The sequence below is a fragment of the Capricornis sumatraensis genome, chromosome 9, assembly GCF_032405125.1.
Source record: "Capricornis sumatraensis isolate serow.1 chromosome 9, serow.2, whole genome shotgun sequence".
Classification (NCBI taxonomy): Eukaryota; Metazoa; Chordata; class Mammalia; order Artiodactyla; family Bovidae; genus Capricornis; species Capricornis sumatraensis.
This window is the reverse complement of record NC_091077.1, coordinates 11,503,972-11,512,072: the sequence shown is the minus strand read 5'-3', so window position 1 is coordinate 11,512,072 and position 8,101 is coordinate 11,503,972.

Genomic DNA, 8,101 nt, shown 5'->3' with positions numbered 1-8,101 from the left:
CATGTGGGATCTTAGCTGCCTGACCAGGGATAGAACTCGAACCCCCTGCATTGAAAGGCGAAGTCTTAATTACCAGACTGTCAGGGGAGTCCCTTGAGGTGTTTTAAGGGAGCTTCCCAGGTGGCTCAGTGGTAAAGAATCTGCCTGCTAATGCAGGAGACTCAAGTTCAAAGGAAATGGTAATGCACTCCAGTATTCTTGCTTGGGAAATCTCATGGACAAGAGCAGCCTGGTGGGCTACAGTCCATGGTGCTGCAAAGAGTCGGACACAACTTAGTGACCGCACAACAACAACAAAGAGGAGAGGTGGTCCTTTTATTACGTGAGAGGAGTCAGTAGAAATGGTCAGGGCCTGTGGTGTGAAAGATGATGAGGGGCCCAATATGTTGCGTATTGAAGTAAATTTCTGAGTAATTTGGCTGTTTGGCTTGGCGCCCTGCTCATGGTCCCCAGAAAGGGAGTTAATCACCCGGGCCAAACCCCTGCTTGGCGTTCTGCTTCCTCTCGTTTCTCCTCTTACCTCCGTCTTTCTTATTGCAGGAAGGACACACACTGAAACTTTATACCCTGGCGCTGGTATCATGGTGAGGGGGAAGATTGAGTCTGGATGGTTGTAGGGGTGGGATAATCTTGTCCTGGGGGCCCTGTCTGCTCTCTCGGAAAGGGGAGGGAAGTGTGGAGCATCTTTAGCCCCATCCCCGGGACGTTTTAGCCTCTTTCAGTGCATGACCTGCAGTTCCAGAGGGAACTGGCTTGGATGGAGGGTTCCCAAAGCAGTCCTGGGGTTTGGTACCTAATTCCGGAGTCTAATGGCAGTGAGGGGGCTCAGATTGAGCCGGCAGCCACAGAACTCCTCCACGGCCATCCCTGCCATCGCTTGGGAGACCTACCGAAAACACACATGGCTCTAAAAATTAAGGTTAATTAAAATCCAACAAAATTTAAACCTTAGCTTCTCAGTTACCAAACCACATTTCTCAAGTGCTCAGGAGCCACACATGCTGGTGGCTGCCTTTTTTTGGAAAGTGCAGGCATAGAACATTCCATTCATGACAGAGAGCTTTACCAGTCAGTGCTGTTCTAGAGAATTCCGAGATTAAAAGGCCATCACGTTTCCCAGATGCAATGGAAGTCCAGTTTTAACAGGGATAAAACAATGACTCGTCCTAGGGACTTCATGAAAATGAAAAGAGCAAGCTCAAACTTCTGATGCCTTGAATAAGGAGTTCAGGAAAACCTCAGTGAAGCTGAGAACAGGCTCTGTCATCACTGGATAGTGCAGCAGCAGAGAGCCAACGCTTATACTTTCAGATTTGTCCAAATGTTAAAAGAAAGTAATTATTTTTGGTTGGGTACGCCATATGAGCTCTGTCCCAGCAACTCTTCAGTTTTGCCCTAGTAGCACAGTGACAACCACAGAGATGAACAGATGGGTGTGGCCATGTGCCAATAAAACTTTATTTAGACAAACAGGAGGCAGGCCAGGTTTGCTGAGCCCAGCTTTGCAGAGAACACTGAATATTCTCTCACTGGGTCTGCCTTCCCCAAGGGATAAACCCTCATTCTGTAGAATGATGGGGGTGGTCCTTGCTGAGCCGCAATACATGCGCTGCCTTAGGAATCAGTCACCTTAGAGGATGTGGCGATGGAGCTGATCCAGGAGTGGACGTTGCTGGACGATGCTGGGAGGAACCTGTGCAGACACGTGCTGCAGGACAACTGCAGGACCCCGGCGGCCAGGGGTAAGGCTTTCGCTACTCTGGTTCTTCCTGTATGCAGAGGCTCTTTTTGTTTTTAAAAATTATTTATTTATTTATGGCTGTGCTGGGTCTTTCTTTACTTGGGGCGAGGGGGACCTACTCTGGTTGTGGTGCGCGGGTTTCTCACTGCAGCGACTTCTCTTATTGTGGAGTACAAGCTCTGGGACGCGCAGGCTTCAGTAGTTGTGGCTCCCTGGCTCCAGAGCACTGGCTCAGTAGTTGTGGTGCATGGGGTTAGTGGCCCCACAGCATGATCGGTCTTCCTGGACCGGACACTGAACCCACCACGTCTCCTGCATTGGTAGGTGGGGAAGCCCTGCAAATGCCCTTTAAGTGCCTGCCATGTGGCCACAGTGATGCGATGTGGGTTTCATAAGGTTCGTCATTCATGGGCTTTCATAGGATAACAGCTGCATGCACCGAGTGGACTTCATTCTCTCTATAGTCAGGGCTTCCTGGTGGCTCAGATGGTAAAGAATCTGCCTGCATTGCGGGAGACTCAGGGTCAGTCACTGGGTCAGGAAGATCCTCTGGAGGAGGGAATGGCTACCCACTCCAGTATTCTTGCCTGGAGAATTCCATGGACAGAGGAACTACAGAGGAGCCTAGCGGGCTACAGTTCATAGGGGTTGCAACGAGTTGGACACGACTGAGCGACTAATACTTTCTCCATGGTTAGGACCTGCATGGGTCTCCTTGAGTTTGGCCTTGGAACTTAGAGAACCTCAGTTCAGAAGGGCAGAGAGGAGAGTGTTTGTGGTTTGGGCCCTTGTAAAGGAACCTCATTGAATTCATTAAAAAAAATGGAATGTGATTGCTTAAGTCCCCGCCTACTTGCTTGGCTTCAGGAGCTAAGGCCCAGGTGGAGAGTGGGCAGGCTGGGGAAGCATTTATTTTCCTCTGCAAGCCCTTCCTCCCTTGGCCCATATGTCCTTCTCCAGCAGCAGGGACTCCACCATGCAAAGCCAGTCTCGTCTCCCAGGTGGAGCCAAGAGAAGAGCTGAAAGCAGCAGAGCACGGTGTTCTCTATGCCACGGGCGTGGGTAAGTTCCCCGGGGGCATAGGGTGTCGTGACCCACCCAGACTAGGGTTGAGGGGTGGGTGCTGCTGCGAAGTGTCAGTTTGAGAGTATTTGTAAGATTCTTTATTCTGAGGGGAAATAAGACTGTTTGGGGTGAGTTCCTCTAACTCTTCCTTTTTTCACTTTCTAACTCTCCTCTAATTGTTGGTTTCAGATTCATGTTGATGTATGGCAAAAACCAGCACAACGTTGTAAAGCCATTATCCTCCAATTAAAAATAAATAAAAGAGTTGAAAAAAAGATCTGTTTCAATTTCTATTTTTTAAGGTTTTTTTTTTTTTAAGTGTATACTGTTTTTAAAATCGGAGGATAATTGCTTTAGTGTTGTGTTGGCTTCTGCTATTCCACAATGCAAATCAGCCACAAGTATACACACATCCGCTCTCTCTTGAAGCTCTGTCCCACCCCCCGACCCCATGCCACCACTCTAGGTTGTCAGAGCACTGGTTGAGCTCCATGTGTTACACTGCAGCTTCCCACTTGCTATCTGTTTTGCATACGTGGTGTATATGTTTCCGTGCTCCTCTCTCAATTCGTCCCACCCTCTCCTTACCCCGCTGTGTACACAAGTCTGTTCTCTATGTCTGTGTCTCTATTCCTGCCCTGCAAATCAACTTGTCTTTTTTTTTTTTAAATTGAGATATTCACACACTGTAAACTTCACCCTTTTAAAGTGTACAGTTCACAGGTTTTTAGTATATTCACAAAGTTGTGCAACCATCACCACTATCCAGCTCTGGAACACTTCCATCACCTCAAAAAGAAACCTTTTACTGATTAGCGGTCACTTCCCATCCCTCTTCCCGCAGCCCCCAGCAACCGCTAATCCACCTTCTGTCTCTGGATTTGCCTGTCCTGGACATTTCACACAGATGGACTCATACATCCGTATCTGTCTTCTTTCACTCAGCATCATGGTTTTTGAGGCTCCTTCATGTCATACCATGAGAGGCTTCATTGCTTTTTAAGGCCGAATGGCAGTCCTCCTTGTGGAAGGACCACATTCTGTTGATCCATTCATCAGGTGGTGGATGTTTGTTTTCACTTTTGGTGACTGTGAGTAGTGCCACTCTGAACATTTGTGAGCAAGAAGTTTTGTGGATGTGTTTTCGTTTCCCTTGAGTGTGAGAATTCCACTTAGGTGTGGAATTGCTGGGTCATTTTGTTAAACTTTCTGAGGAACTGCCAAATTGCTTTTAAAACATTTTTTTTTCTTTTTAATTTATTTTTTTATTGAAGGATAATTGCTTTACAGAATTTTGTTGTTTTCTGTCAAACCTCAACATGAATCAGCCATAGGTATACGTATATCCCCTCCCTTTTGAACCTCCCTCCCATCTCCCTCCCCAACCCATCCCTCCAGGTTGATACAGAGCCCCTGTTTGAGTTTCCTGAGACATACAGTAAATTCCTGTTTCCTATCTATTTTACAGGTGGTAATGTAAGTTTCCATGTTACTCTTTCCATGCATCTCACCCTCTCCTCCCCTCTCCCCATCTCCATAAGTCTGTTCTCTATGTCTGTTTCTCCATTGCTGCCCTGTAAATAAATTCTTCAGTACTATTTTTCTAGATTCTGTATATGTGCGTTAGAATACGATATTTCTCTTTCTCTTTCTGACCTACTTCACTCTGTATAATAGATTCTAGGTCCATCCACCTCATCAGAACTGACTCAAATGAGTTCCTTTTTATGGCTGAGTAATATTCCATTGTGTATATGTACCACAATTTCTTTATTCATTCATCTGTCAACAGACATCTAGGTTGCTTTATGTTCTAGCTATTGTAAATAGTGCTGCAGTGAACAGTGGGATGCATGTGTCTTTTTCGATTTTGGTTTCCTCAGGGTATATGCCTAGGAGCGGGATTACTGTGTCATATGGTGGTTTTATTCTTAGTTTTAAAGGAATCTCCATATTGTCTTTCATAGTGTCTGTATCAATTTACATTCCCACCAACAGTGCAAGGGTGTTCCCTTTTCTCCACACCCTCTCCAGCATTTATTGTTTGTAGACTTTTTGATGGCCATTCTGCCTGGTGTGAGGTGATATCTCATTGTGGTTTGGTTTGCATTTCTCTAATAATGAGCAGCATTGAGCATCTTTTCATGTGTTTGTTAGCCATCTGTATGTCTTCTTTGGAGAAATGTCTGTTTAGGTCTTTTCCCCACTTTTTGATTGGATTGTTTGTTTTTCTGGCATTGAATTGTATGAGCTGCTTATATATTTTGGAAATTAACTCTTTGTCAGTTCTTCCATTTGCTATTATTTTCCCCATTCTGAGGGTTGTCTTTTCACCTTGCTTATAGTTTCCTTTGCTGTGCAAAAGCTTTTACGTTTAATCAAGTCCCACTTGTTTACTCTTGTTTTTATTTCCGTTACTCTCGGAGGTGGGTCATAGAAGATCTTGCTTTATGTCAGAGAGTGTTCTGCCTATGTTTTCCTCTAAGAGTTTTATAATTTCTGGTGTTACTTAGGTCTTTAGTCCATTTTGAATTTAATCTTTGTGTATAGTGTTAGGAAGTGTTCTAATTTCATTCTTTTACATGTAGCTGTCCAGTTTTCCGAGAACCGTTTATCGAAGAGTCTGTCTTTTCCCCATTGTATATTCTTGCCTCCTTTGTCAAAAATAAGGTACCCATAAGTGCATGGGTTTATTTCTGGGCTTTCTATCTTGTTCCATTGGTCTATATTTCTGTTTTTGTGCCAATACCATACTGTCTTGATGACTGTAGCTTTGTAGTATAATCTGAAGCCAGGAAGGTTGATTTCTCCAGCTCCATTCTTCTTTCTCAAGACTGCTTTGGCTGTTTGTGTGTTTCCATATGAATTGTGAAATTTTTTTGTTCTAGTTCTGTGAAAAAGGCCATTGGTAGTTTGATAGGGATTGCATTGAATCTGTAGATTGCATGTGGTAGTCTAGTCATTTTTACAATATTGATTCTTCCTACCCAGGAACATAGAATATCTCTCCATCTGTTTATGTTGTCTTTGATTTCTTTCATTAGTGTCTTATAATTTTCTTTGTACAGTTCTTTTGTTTCCTTAGGTAAGTTTATTCCTAGATTTTTAATTCTTTTTGTTGCAATGGTGAATGAGATTGATTCCTTAATTTCTCTTTCTGATTTTTCATTGTTAGTATATAGAAATGCAAGTGATTTCTGTATATTGATTTTGTATCTTCCAACTTTGCTAAATTCACTGACTAGCTCTAGTAGTTTTCTGACACTATCTTTAGGGTTATCTATGTACAGTATCATGTCATCTGCAAACCGTGAGAGCTTTACTTCTTCTTTTCTGATCTGGATTCCTCATTTCTTTTTCTTTTCTGATTGCTGTAGCTAGGACTTCCAGAACTGTGTTGAATAATAGTGATGAAAGTGGACACCCTTTTCTTGTTCCTGATCTTAGGGGGAATGCTTTCAGTTTTTCACCATTGAGAATAATGTTTGCTGTAGGCTTATCATATATGACCTTTACTATGTTGAGGTAAGTTCCTTCTATGCCCATTTTTTGAAGAGTTTTAATCATAAATTGGTGCTGAATTTTGTCAAAGGCTTTTTTTGCATCTTTTGAGATGATAATATGGTTTTATCTTTCAATTTGTTAATATGGTATATCACATTGATTGATTTGTGTATATTGAAGAATCCTTGCATTCCTGGAATAAACCCAGCTTGACCAGGGAAGTCACAAGTTTGTCTTTATGATGTGTTGCTGAATTCCGTTTGCTAAAATTTTGTTGAGGGTTTTTGCATCTATGTTCGTCGGTGACATTGGCCTGTAGTTTTCTTTTTTTGTGTGTTGTCATTGTCTGGTTTTGGTATCAGGGTGATGGTCGCCTTGTAGAATGAGTTTGGAAATGTTCCTTCCTCTGCAGGTTTTTGAAAGAGTTTTAGAAGGACAAGCATTATCTCTTCTCTAAATGTCTGATAGAATTCTCCTGTGAAACCATCTGGTCATGGGCTTTTGTTTTTTGGGAGATTTTTGATCACAGCTTCAATTCAGTCAAACTGCTTTTGAGATTTGTTGTTCTTGTTCAGTCGCCAAGTCATGTCCAACTCTTTGTGACCCAATGGACTGTAGCACGCCAGGCTTCCCTGTCATTCATGATATCCCTGAGTTTGCCCAAGTCCATGTCTGTTGTTTTGGTGATGCCATCCAACCTCTGATCCTCTGTTGCCCTCTTTTGAGATTAAGGACACTAATTTACCTTTCCCCCAGTGGTGGGTGAGGATTCTGATTTCTGCATGTCATACACACACTTTTTGTTTAGTTCTTTTTTTTTTAATTTGAAAATATTTATTTATTTATTTATTATGGTGGGAGGTCTTAGTTGCAGCACAAAGGGTCTTTACTTGCAGTGGCATATGGGATCTTAGTTCTCTGACCTGGGATTGAACCCAGGTCCCCTGCATTGGGATTGTGGAGCCTTAACCACTGGACCACCGGGGAAGTCACAAGTTTGTCTTTTTAAAAAAAATTTTTTTTTCTTCTTCAAACTTTTTATTTTGTATTGGGGTATACCAGGTTCATCTTTATATTGAACATTTCTATATATATTTCTTGTTTGATTACATCTTGTTTCTCTGATAACACACTTTCTGGCAATATCAGTCTAAATCTCCATGGAGGGGACTTCCTTGGTAGTCCAGTGGTTAAGAATCCACCTTCCAGTGTATGGGACGTGGGCTCCATACGTGGTCAGGGAACTGAGATCCCACATAGCGAGGGGCAACTAAGCCCCAGTGCCACAACTGGAGAGCCCTTGAGCTGCAACTACAGAGCCCATGTGCCTGTGGACCACAACTAGAGAGGTGCACGCACGGCAGCGAAAGATCCCGCATGCTGCAGTGAAGATCCCATGGGCCACAGTGAAGACCCAGCACAGCCAAAAATAAATAAATATTAAAAAAGTCTCCATGAATTCTTTTACCAGGAAAAGCCTCTGGTTTCCGCCTCATCCCGTCACTGCCCAGCTCTACACACAGCCCTACTCTTTAGAATCTTCCTTTGCTCACTGCAGCAGTAAAGAATCCACCTGCCAATGCAGGAGACACAAGAGACTATCCCCAGGATCGGGAAGGTCCCCTGGAGGAGGAAATGGCAACCCACTCCAGTATTCTTGCCCGAAGAATCCCATGGACAGGGAAGCCTGGCGGGCTACAGTCCATGGGGTCACAAAGAGTTGGACATGACTGAGCACACAGCACAACACAAGCTTGCTCACTGATACCTTCTACCTTTCAGTATTGTCCC